We start from the raw sequence: 12,347 nt of genomic DNA, 5'->3' as shown, positions 1-12,347 counted from the left end.
GGCAGAGAGGGGAACAGGATGACACAAGAAAGGAGAACTGGAGTTTTGAATGACTTCAAGTTTACAGGGAGTATACGTTTACAGGGAGTTTACGTTTACAGAGAGCCCAGCCAGCCAGGTGTGTATTGGAATAATCAAGTCCAGAGATAACAAAGATTTGGGTATGTAAGACTTTCAGCAGGAGATAAGGTGAGCAGGGCAGAGCTGGGTGATGTTACACAGGTGGAAGGAGGTGTTCTTCATGACCATTCATGGCCCATTTCTGGCCTCGGACACGGGTTCTGTGTGAACGTGACAGCTCGGAAGTGAACTTTCTGTCAGAGCTGACCGGTCTGTCCTTGGGCTTTGCATGAGAAAGCTAGGAAGCACAGAGTGACCTGAACCAAAGCGAGAGATTGCACAAAGGGGTAGTGGGCTGCTGTTAGAGGTACTTGTCACAGGGGCACATCATTCTAAACTCAGCTCAACAGCAAAATCAAAACACTTCCTGATATCGGATTCAATAGAGTTTTCACCAAAATTACAGTACAGGAGAAGGCCATTTGACGCGAGTGCCAGTGATGACACACTCGCCTGTAACACCATTGACCTTCCAAAGATCCTTTATAGACCTCCTTCTCAAATACTTCTCACATTCCCATTTAAACAAAAGGAATTTACCCCCTTTAGTGTTTCAGCACTGCCCAAGAATAACTAGGTTTAATATTAAACGACCTTTACTAATATTCCAATCTCTACCTCAATAGCTTCATGGTGAAACATCCCAATGGTCTTCAATCCAAAAACCTTCCTCCTTGGCTATCGTCCAGCAAAAAACTTTATTCCCCCCCTTGTTCCCCATTCTCACAACCAGTGGAAACCACTATTTACCCACGCTGTATACCAGTTAGAGCTTGGTTTGTTGCACTCTCGACTCTGGCTGTGTGGGCTTAAGTCCCATCCTAGGCCTGGAGCACGAAAACGGAGGCTGACACTCCAATGTGGTGCTGACTGTCTGAGGTGTTGTTTTGTGGATGAGACATTAAACTGAGACCCCTGTCTCCTCTCAAATGGGTGTAAAAGATCCCATGATACTACTTCAAACAAGAGCAGCAGAGTTATTATTCATACCCTGGGGAATATTTGTCCTTTGCTCAACATCACAAAAGCAGATGATTCAGTTACGGGAACTTGCCGTGTGCATATTGTTCCAAAACAGCAGCAGTGACGGCACTTCAGAAATACTTCATAGATTGTAAAGTGCTTTGGGATGTCTGGTGGTCATGAAGAATGCTATATAAATGCAAGTCTTCCTTTTTACAGTAAGGTCCCCAACTAAATTTATTCCATTATTGGCTGCTAAGCTCGTGGTGCTGCTCCCACTTACGTTGCGGCCACAGCTCTACAAGTCTCCACACGCGCCCCTTTCCTGCTTCCCCTTTCCAAACTCCAATTCCCGCTACCCTCTAGCCCCCTCCCATGATTCCTGACTCCCCGCCCTCCGACCATCAACTACTCCCCCACTGGTTCCAGGTCTCTGCAGTGATTTGTTTTAAAATGTATTATATTACAAACATACATCAAAACAGATTACAACACATCAACACCCCGGGAAACATACATCCCAGCAATCAACCACACAGTTTGTACAAATCTTTTCCTCTTTTACACCCCTCCCACCCCCCAGCCAAGCTGCTACCTCCGGTGGCGATGCCGACTGCCACTCCAGTAAAATTTGCCACCGTGCCATCAGAGAGGTGAAGGCCACAGCATCGGCCTTCCTCATCTCCATGAGCCCCGGCTTCTCTGAAACCCCAAATAGCGCCTCCAAAGGGTTTGGGTCCACCTCCTCCTTCACTATCCTGGCTAAGAATGTGAACACTCTTCCCAATTTTTCGCAACCCCAAAACACGTGCTCATGATTCGCTGGCCCCCGCCCGCACCTCTCACACTCATCTGCTACCCCCTGAAAGAACCCACTCATTTACGACCGGGTCATATGCGCCCTGTGCACCACCTTAAACTGTATCAGGCTCATCCTTGCACAGGTCGCTGCAGTGGTAATGGTGGCTGGTGAGGAGCAGGAGGGCTCTAATGTCACAGAGTTGGGCACAGCCTGTGGCTAGTCGCTGATGTGGTCGGAAGGTTGGCAGCCTTAGTGTGCAGATGAATTTCCTGTTCGCAATCCTTCTAGTGAATCTGTGTGCCCTTTGACTCACGGAGCTCAAATTCAATTCTGGGTTAATTTTCTCCAACAATCTTCTGTACTCCTATAAGATCACCTCTTAGTCACCTACATATCCTCAACTGCTCACAACCTCAGCATCCTACTTAACCCTGAGTTGAGCTTCCAATCCCATATCCTCTCGGTCACCGAGACTGCCTCTGTCGTAATGCACATCTCCACTCCTACCTCATTTCATCCACTGTTGATACCTCCATTGGAGCTCTTGTTAGTGCAAATTTAATTACTCCAATGGTCAACTGGCTGGACTTCCATCTCCCACCCTTTAGCAATGGCAACTCATCCAAACTCTTCTGTCCATGTGCCAGCTCACGCCAAGGCTGGTCTATCTCTCACCCATGTGCTTTCTGTTCCTACTTTGCTTCCTGGTCTATCGATGCCTTCATTTTAAAATTTCTCATCCTGGTTCTCAAATTCTTCCATGACCTTCTCCCACACTATCTTTATAACCTCCCACCATCCTCCAAGATCTCTGTGCTCCTGCAATCCTGGCCTCTCAATCAGTCCAATTTTTTTCACCTCTGCCTGGCTAGGCGATAAGTTCAGCAGTTTCCTACGTAAATTTCTCCACATTGCTCCCACCTCCTTTAAGGGGCACCATAAAACCTATTGATTGATTTGATTTATTGTCACACGTACTGAAGTACAGTGAAAAATATTTCACTGAGGCCAAGGGAACGTACACAGTACGTACTTAGTAGACAATAAAGAAGAAGAATCGACAAAGTATATTGACAAATGGTACATCAACAAACAGTGATTGGTTACAGTACGGAACAAGGGGCCCAAACAAAGCAAATACATGAGCAAGAGCAGCATAGGACGTCGTGAATAGTGTTCTTACAGGGAATAGATCTGTCCGAGGGAGAGTCGTTGAGGAGTCGAGTAGCTGTGGGGAAGAAGCTGTTCCTATGTCTGGATGTACGGGTCTTCAGATTTCTGTATCTTCCAGATCCAGAGACGTTTACAGCACACAAGGAGACCATTTGGCCCATCGTGTCCACACCGTTCAACAAAGATCTGCCTACATTAATCCCATTTTCTGCATTTGGCCCATAGCCCTGGAGGTTATGGCAGCGCAAGTGACTCTCTAAATACTTGCGTTTCTGACTCCACCACCCTGTTGAATGCGCGGTAAGCAGAACACACAGACGATAGTAGAAATTAATAAACAAAGTTTATTACAATATAATTCCAAAACTCCTCCGCTCTCCTCAGGGTCTCCTCTCCCAACCTGCACTCAGACTGAGGTTTTAATACAGTTGGGGCTCTCCTTGGTAAGGGGAAGCCCGCCCCCTTAAAAGGGAAGTTCATATTCTGGGAAGGTCATGGGAAACCCTGGGACCTCCACTGGGGTTATAACACGCCCTTTCAGGCAGTGAGTTCCAAACTCCCACTGCCCTGTTGGTGAAAAACATTCTCCTCAACTCCCTTCTTAGCCTTCTGGTTTTTACTTAAATCTATGGCCTCTGACTATTAACCTCTTTATTAATGGAAAGAACCACCCTATCTATGCCCCTCATAATATTCTACACCTTTATTGGGCCCCCTCTCAGCCTTCACTGCTCCAAAGAAAATTTGCAGATGACACAAAGATTGGCAGTGAGTTAACAGTGAGGTTGAGTGTCTTGGGTTACAGGAAGATATTGATGTGATGGTCAAATGGGTAGATAGTAGCAGATGGAATTTAACCCTGAAAAGTGTGAGGTGATACACTTTGGAAGGAGTAATTTTACAAGGAAGTATTTCATGAATGGCTTGACACGGAGAAGTTTCGAGGAACAAAGGAACCTTGGTGTGTTTGTCCATAGATCCCTGAAGGTGGAAGGGCAGGTTAATAGGATGGTGAAAAAGGCATATGGGACTCTTGCCTTTATCAATCGAAGCAGAGAGTACAAAAGCAGGGAGGTCATGGAGTTCTATAGAACTTTGGTGAGGCCACAGCTGGAGTACTGTGTGTGATTCTGGTCGCCACATTATAGGAAGGATGCGATTACACTGGAGGGGTTGCAGAGGCGATTCATCAAGATGTTGCCTGGGATGGAACATTAAAGTAACGAAGCGAAGTTGGATAGACTTGGATTGTTTTCACTGGAGCAGAGAAGTCTGAGGGGCGATCTGATCGAGATGTACAAGATTATGAGGAGCATGGACAGGGTGAATTGGGAGAAGCTGTTCCCGTCAGTTGAAGGGTCAGTTACGAGGGGACACAAGCTCAAGGTGAGGGGCAGGAGGTCTGGGGGGGGATTTGAGCAAAAATGTTTTTACCCAGAGGGTGATGACAGTCAGGAATGCACTGGCTGGGAGGGTGGTAGTGGCGCGTTGCCTTAAATCCGTAAAAGAGTACCTGGATGTTCAAGGCTATGGGCCAAGTGCTGGCAAATGGGATTAGGTGGGCAGGTCTGGTGTTTTTTATGCATCAGTGCAGAGTCGATGGGCCGAAGGGTCTCTTCTGCAATATATTATTCTGTGATTCAGTGAAAATAGCCCCAGCCTATCTAATATCTCCTCATAGCCCAGACAGCATCCTGGTGAATCTCCTTTGCACCTTCTCCAGTGCAATCACATCCTTCCTGTAGTTTGGTGACCAGAACTGCACACAGTACTCTAGTTGTTGCCTAACCAGCGTTCAGACAGCTGCCCAATAATCTCTTGCTTTGGCTCAGTGTTAGCTTTTATCTGATCACGCTGCTGTGAAGGTCTTAGGGAACTTTTACTTACTACTTTAAAGCCGCTGCATAAACATAAGTTGTGATATTATCCAAACTAAAAGTATCTTGAATCATACCATAATAAGACAGGAGATCAGCCTCATGCCCTTTCCCTGCATGGCCTCCAGAGGATGAATGTCTGTTGTTCCATGGCAACCGAAAGTGTACATACACGGTAATCAATGTGGAGCTTTGATCATTACTTCTTCTTGACATACACTCTACTTTTTTATTATGATGTTCACCACTTTATTGGCTTTGTTGATTGCTGCTCTGCATTTGCTGGAGACATGTTTAGCAGCGAGTCCACAAACATTCCTGAATTGTTCTTACAAGTTAATCAAGATGACACATTTCGGTGGGCTGGTGCATGCGTTGTAACAGTAATGAATATAACTATTAGCAAATGTACCAAGACACCCTTATCAGTCTTACCCTTCTGATTTTATCTACCATTGAATAAAGCATTTATATTTTGCGTTATGTAAGTCCTTTGTCAGAGAGAATGAAAATTCATAACAATCTGCTCCTGATCACAAAAGTTCATTACACTCACACAGTGAGTACAGTAAGACGTCTTACAACACCAGGTTAAAGTCCAACAGGTTTGTTTCGAATCACTAGCTTTTGGAGCACTGCTCCTTCCTCAGGTGAATTCATTCCTCATTCACCCGAGGAAGGAGCAGTGCTCCAAAAGCTAGTGATTCGAAACAAACCTGTTGGACTTTAACCTGGTGTTGTAAGACTTCTTACTGTGCTCACCCCAGTCCAACGCCGGCATCTCCACATCATCACAGTGAGTAGACATAGGGCACAGGGACCTCTGTAAAAATAAATAGCCATTCTGACCATTTAAGGGAGTGACAGTCATCATTTAACCTGACAGGTATGTACTACAAAATCAAATTGTTAATACTTGCCTCCTGGATCTTCTGGAATTATGTGTTTCTCTTCAGTTCAGAAACATCCTGATGGTCCTTATTGGAAGCCTTGGATTTAAAAAAATAAATAAATTTAGAGTACCCAATTCATTTTTTCCAATTAAGGGGCAATTTAACGCAGCCAATCCACCTATCCTGCACATCTTTGGGCTGTGGGGGTGAAACCCACGCAAACACAGGGAGAATGTGCAAATTCCACACGGACAGTGACTCAGATCCGGGATTGAACCTGGGACCTCGGCGCCGTGAGTAACCCCTGAATACTTAAAAGTATTTAACTGTTTTCCGAATTGCTCTGGAGTAGCCTGGTAATGTGAAAAGTAGCATAATATATATACATTAACAGTTCTTTTCTTTCATTTCAATAATCTTCTTCTTGCCTACTCTAGTTGAGACTCTTGCTGGTTTGATTATTCACCCACAGCCAGTTAGCTAACTCAATCTCTCTGTCGAAATATTACATCCCACTCTTCAGTTCATTTTAAATATTTAAAGTGTCTTTGGTTGACAGCTGCTATTTAGTATCCCGGCCAAAGCCATCACAATGATCAGCCTGTAGCTTTTAACATTAGACATTTGTTGGATTCGGTGTCCCACTATTTGGGCTGCCCAGGTAGTGTCTATATTCTAAAGAGTTCCTTGTCTTGCCCCTTGTCTCGATATATTTTCATGAGATGTTAACAAAGAATCCACTCTGTACATCAATGCCTGAAATGTCACATACACTGCCACATGAATCCCGTCTCTACACAGATGGTGGACAGTATCATAGAATATAGGAGCAGGAGGCCATTCGACCCATCGAGCCTTCTCCGTCACCATTCATTATCATGGCTGATCATCCAACTCAATAGCCCAATCCTGCTTTCCCCCCATATCCTTTGATCCCCTTCGCCCCAAGTGCTACATCTAACTGCTTCTTGAAAACATGCAATATTTTGGCCTCAACTACATCCCGTGGTAACGAATTCCACAGGCCGACCACTCTCTGGGTGAAGAAATTTCTCCTCATCTATGCCCTAAATGGTCTACTCTGCATCCTCAAGACTGTGAGCCCCTGGTTCTGGACACACCATTGGGAACATCCTTCTTGTCTTCTTATCAAGGGAGGACACAACACTTAAAAATATGTTGATTAATTTAGATAAAATATGCAAATTACCATGAACATGCTTCAAAGCTAACAAGTTCAGCCTTTTAAAATGTGAACAACCATTGCCGTGAAAACACAAATCTGTGTCTATGAGACACTTTACAAACTGCCCACACTTAAGTTTGCCTAATGGGAATTCCGCACACAAGTTGTCAATCATAATTTTTACCCCATGATAAAGGAGTAGAAGTGCAAGCCTGCCGAGTCAAACACCTCATTGTGCAAATAGAATGGAATGCCACCTGGATGCTCATGTAAACCAAGGAGCGATTTTCTCACACAGCCCAAACAGTTTGAGATTGTTTATATCTTAATGTCCTTACCATTTATTCAGCCTCCACAATTAAATATCTCCCCTGACAAAACATATCCTTTCTATAACTCATTTTTTATTTATCATATTTGTAAAAAAACCCTATTTATTTTTATTTGCTTGTGTTTTCTACATGACCTTTTAATCATAGAATGAGTACGAAAGGAGGCCATTTGACCCATCATGCCAATGGTAGCTCTTTAAAAGAGCTACCCCATTGGTTCCACTTCCTTGCTCTTTTCCCATAACCCAGAAAATGTCTCCTTTTTAAGGACTTATCCAATTCCCTTTAGAAAGTGTGATGGTGTCCAGCTTGCTGGATCCAGCGCCATTTTGTGCAGTTGGTGGAATGAGGCCAGTGTTACCATCTGCATTTCCTGTGCTGTGGAAGCAGAGGTTGGACTGATTCGATATGATGGAACAGGAGGATAAAATGTTTACTAACCTGGAGCCAGCAGTTGAAGTAAAAGAGCACAAAAACCCACAACCCCTTGACCTGGCGGTGCAGCGTGAAACAGGTCCACGTGATGGAGTTTTGGTGGGAAGAGAAGGTGGTTGATATGATTGAAGACAGATAACCTGAAAGCTGGATCTGGGATTGGGCATTAAGTAAAGGTTGCTGCCATTGCTTCAACAATGGTTCAGATTAACATGGTTCAACAAAATTAAGACTTTAGAGACGGGTTAATAAAAAAAATATAGTAGATAGTAAGCAAGAGGGAGTAGATCCACCTTGTTGAGAATTCTAAAAGGCTGGATGCAGTAGTCATGGAAGAAAACATCAAGGTCGCATATACAAGTTTTCACTATTGAGTGGTCCATTTGGCTCCTTCCCTTTCTCCTATCTTCCATGGTTTAATACTGCTTGGGTGATTATTTGCAAGGGGTCCCTAATGTGATGATGCACCCCACAGTACTTAATGTAGGAAATGCTTCTGGGACTTATTTTAAGGCTCTTATCTTCTGGCAAATATTTGAATCAGCATTCTGGATTTTGCAAGTCCTGGGTTGAGGTTGCCTGTGGCTTCGGTACGTCTGCTGTGGGTACAGGGAGGACATCACTCTGCCTGCCTGCACCCCCTCCTGGAAAAAAACATGCATAAGGAATGCAATTGGTTGGCAGCAGGAAATCTGGCCAGATATCAGCTCCTAAAACGCTGCTTGCCCTTAAAGAGAGTGTCACTTTTTATTGCCTTTGCTCGCCAAATAAAGAGATAAATTTGGGCACAATTGTTGTATTTGAAGATGACCTCATATAGGTGCTATTGCAGGAAATGACGTGAAGAAGGGTGACTCTAACTGAACCTAAAGATATTCCTCCTGTGAAAGTTGCATGGAGGGAATTGTCCCGAAGTCAATACAATCGCCCAAGTCTGTCACAGTGGGTGAAAGCAAGGAAGATGCTTGCTAGTGTAGGGGGATAGCAAGAGGGGTGATTTTGTATCCATTTCCATCAGGGCCCATCACATGTAGCAGAAATCTAAGTTGTAAACAGTCCCCTCAGGAGGGTTTCATTTAAACACACTTCCAAGACATTCTATCCCAAAATACTTGTAACATATCCTCCAGGAACACAAGGGACTGGCGTATTCCCTCTAGCCTGCTCCACCACTCAATTAGATCAGGATGACCTGCATCTCATTTATTACATCTGCCCTCCCCAATTCACACCACATCCCTTGAAACTCTTCCCCAACAGAAAACTATCAACTTCAGACCTAGAAGCTTGAATTAAGTCAGCACGCACAAGCTTATGGGAAGGGAGGAGGGAGAGAAGTGAAAAAGAGTTCAAAATGTCAACTGTGTTGTGTGTGTAAATGGTGAATAAATAAGCAACACACAGCAACCAACATGAATGGGTCTACATACTTGATTTGAATTTATTGACCATAAATTGTGCAATATTTAAACAACATCCTCTTGTCATTGCTTTTTACATAATGATTCCAACATTTTAAAATAAATACACCATGATAATTTTTATTGGATCATAAATGTCACTGCAAAATATTTCAATAGAATTTGTCAATAGCTTCTGTGGCTTTCTTTCAAAGTCCACTTGTCCTTTGAGCTCTATTAATAAGAACATAAGAAATAGGAGCAGGAGTAGCCATAAGGCCCCTCGAGCCTGTTCCACCTTCAATATGATAATGACTGATCTGACCACGGCCTCAAATCCACTCTCCTGCCTACACCATCGACTCCCCTTTGGTTCAGAAATCTGTGTGTCTATCTCTGCTTTGGAATATGTTCAATGGCTCAGCCTCCACAGCTCTCGGGAGGGGGTGAGGGGGGGGGGAAGGGAATTCTAATGATTCATGCCCCCAAGAGAAAGACTTCTCTCCCATCTCAGTCTTCAAAGGCCAGTGTTAGTCAAGGGCAGTCCAGGGCCTTTGCACAGTGGATTTGTACAGGTTTCAGTTGGCTGTTGTTTATGGGCAGACACTGGGGCGCAGGCTGCCCATTGGCAGACTGCCAGCTTCATCATATGCTGAAGGACATGCGCATTAGCAGTGATGGTGATCCGTTGACAGGCAGACAGGGGCATGTGAAGAATAAGCAGAATTAATCAGACCGGGAGTGAAGTGGGCAGAGAAGGGCAAAGAGTTTAAAATGGGATGAGAGAAATGATGAATATGTGGGAGGGTATCAGACAGAAAAAAAAGGGAAAATTAAAACTTGGATCAAACCATAAGCTGCATGAGCAAAACTCAGACTATGAAATGTCATGGGAATATCCTAGATAATTAATCTTTAACTTCTATATGCAAGTTCTAAATTTGCAATTTCCCAGGTTTAGGAGCTGTACTTTCAAAATGAAACAATTGAATAGTGTGTGATTTAAACAAATGCATAGCATTAATAATGCAAAAGGATATTTCAAAAATACACAATTATTCCATCTCGTGCTCTAAAATGCTGAGGTCTACATGTTATATAGAGTTTCAACCTTCTACACTACATTGACATAGATACAAATGCAACATTGTGACTCTACAGCTGACAAGTAACTTTCAAAGATTCCAACAATACCACAAAGGGAAATAAAGCTTCAAGTACTGGAATTTAACTGAGTGCCTGATAGTAGAAATTATTTGTTTCAGCAGTTAGTTACAAGAGTCTGGACGTGAACACAGGCAAGGATGAATTGCGTTATTGATTTAGACTTGTTGCAATGGTAGAATATCTGTCAATAGCGGATCTTCTAAAGCTTTGCCCTGAGAAACTGAACTATCCTCAGAGAGCTAATGAATCCCAAACCAAGGTGGCAAACCAAGCTCCAGATGTAACTGTGTGATGAGCAACCTTATAAGACCGTGAGACATAGGAGGAGCAGTAGGCCATTCAGCCCATCAAGTCTGCTCCACCGTTCAACGAGATCATGACTGATCTGATGTGATAATCCTCAACTCCATTTCCCCGCCTTATCCCCATACCCCTCGATTTCCTTACTGATTAAAAATGTCTATCTCAGCCTTGACCTAACCTCTACAGCTCTCTGCAGTACAGAATTCCACAGATTCACTACCCTCAGAGAAGAAATACCACCTCATCTCAGTCTTAAATAGGTGACCCCTTACTCTGAGATTATGCCCTCTGGTCCTAGACTCTTCCACAAGGGGAAACCCCACTAAGACGCCACCCAGAGGCATGACTGATGGTAGATGCCTAAGGAAGGCACACACCATCCATGGCAAAGTTAATTCATCACATCTCAGGCCTGGATGAAGGAGGGACTGTTTTGTTTTTCATTTTAAAAATTATTCTGGATGGAAGGCCATCATTAACCTTTATCACCAGAATGATATGCTGCTTTCATAGAATACAAATAAATAATACTTCATGTTCATTCATTCATATGGTTTACTCGATAAAGCATTGTCCAGTAAGAGGAAACATCAGGAATGGCAGCAGAGTGAATGATACAGCACTCAGAGAGAGAGGTACACAGTACAAACCCATCAGCTGGATCAACAGCCACAAGTATGCCTCACTCAATTAAATAAGTACACAGACAGTTTAACTTTTCCAGCATAAGCGCTAGAACTCAAGTCCAGGTTTTCAAGACCATCTCAAATTGGGCAAGAGCAAAATCATATTTGGGACAAACAATCCTAATCTACACACTGCCGAGATCCATGTCCAGGCAAAATGTTTGCTGGGTCAAGGTTCAAAGACAGTGATTCATTTGTTTCCGTATTATTTCTCCATTCTGGTCCCAGTATAAAAATGTACTCCTTGGAACTGGCCAATTTAATAAGTTCTCAATGAATGGCAAAGGATGTGATTTGTCATGGGAAATTCGACCAAAAATTCCTCAACAGTTTTCAATTTAAAAGAACAACCATACGTTCCCCAAAATGGAGTCGTCACCTGCTTTTTTACCCCCACCTGCGTGGCAGCTGTGCTCCTGAAATTGTCACTAATCAGAGGCCTGAATGCAAGTGTGCACCAGTGTTCAGAGTGCACAAGGTATGTTTCCTAATACTTAGCTACTGAGTAGTACAACATACCAGACCCTGTCTGCCACGTCACTGATTAAAAGGTGCTCGTGTGTGACGGAACCCTCAGCCCCAAAGGTCACCTGCTGTGTGAAACTCGGATTCCGATTGAAACAAATAGCGGTGGGTCTGATTCTAATTGGAAGGCAGCACCATGAATAATGCTCTTGGGCTGGACAACTGAAATGGGTTGGAATAGTGCAATAATGATTGGCATCAATGTAAAAGAAAAACATACGAAAACAACCTTAGCTCAGACTGTCTCCCCAAGCTCAGTTAACTGATTCTTTTCATCTGCCGTTATCAACCAGAAGCAATTACATCTTCGAAAAAACAAATAATTTTCCCTCCACAAAATCAGTCTGCTTATAAAAATCACTACTACTTTTCACATGATGCTGCTCAGTACTGTAACAAACCTTATCTTTTCTTAATTTGGAAGGTTTTTAATTTCTTGCAAATAAGCTTCTGTGGAACGGTAAAATGTCAAACATGAACACTTG

General features: G+C 43.5%; 1 protein-coding gene across 2 annotated transcripts in view; it reads right to left on the bottom strand.

Annotated features, from left to right (window-relative positions):
- sdf4 (stromal cell derived factor 4) overlaps nt 1–12,347 on the bottom strand; it is a 121,117-nt gene that overhangs the window by 98,756 nt on the left and 10,014 nt on the right. For both annotated transcript variants that reach the window (XM_038774000.1, XM_038774001.1), the window contains exon 2: nt 5,856–5,924. The gene's annotated coding sequence lies outside the window, so the exon portion shown is untranslated. The remainder of the gene's footprint in view (nt 1–5,855; nt 5,925–12,347) is intronic.

Source organism: Scyliorhinus canicula, chromosome 16 (assembly GCF_902713615.1).
Source record: "Scyliorhinus canicula chromosome 16, sScyCan1.1, whole genome shotgun sequence".
Classification (NCBI taxonomy): Eukaryota; Metazoa; Chordata; class Chondrichthyes; order Carcharhiniformes; family Scyliorhinidae; genus Scyliorhinus; species Scyliorhinus canicula.
The sequence above is the reverse complement of the archived record's forward strand: the minus strand, read 5'-3'. Positions and strand labels throughout refer to the sequence as shown.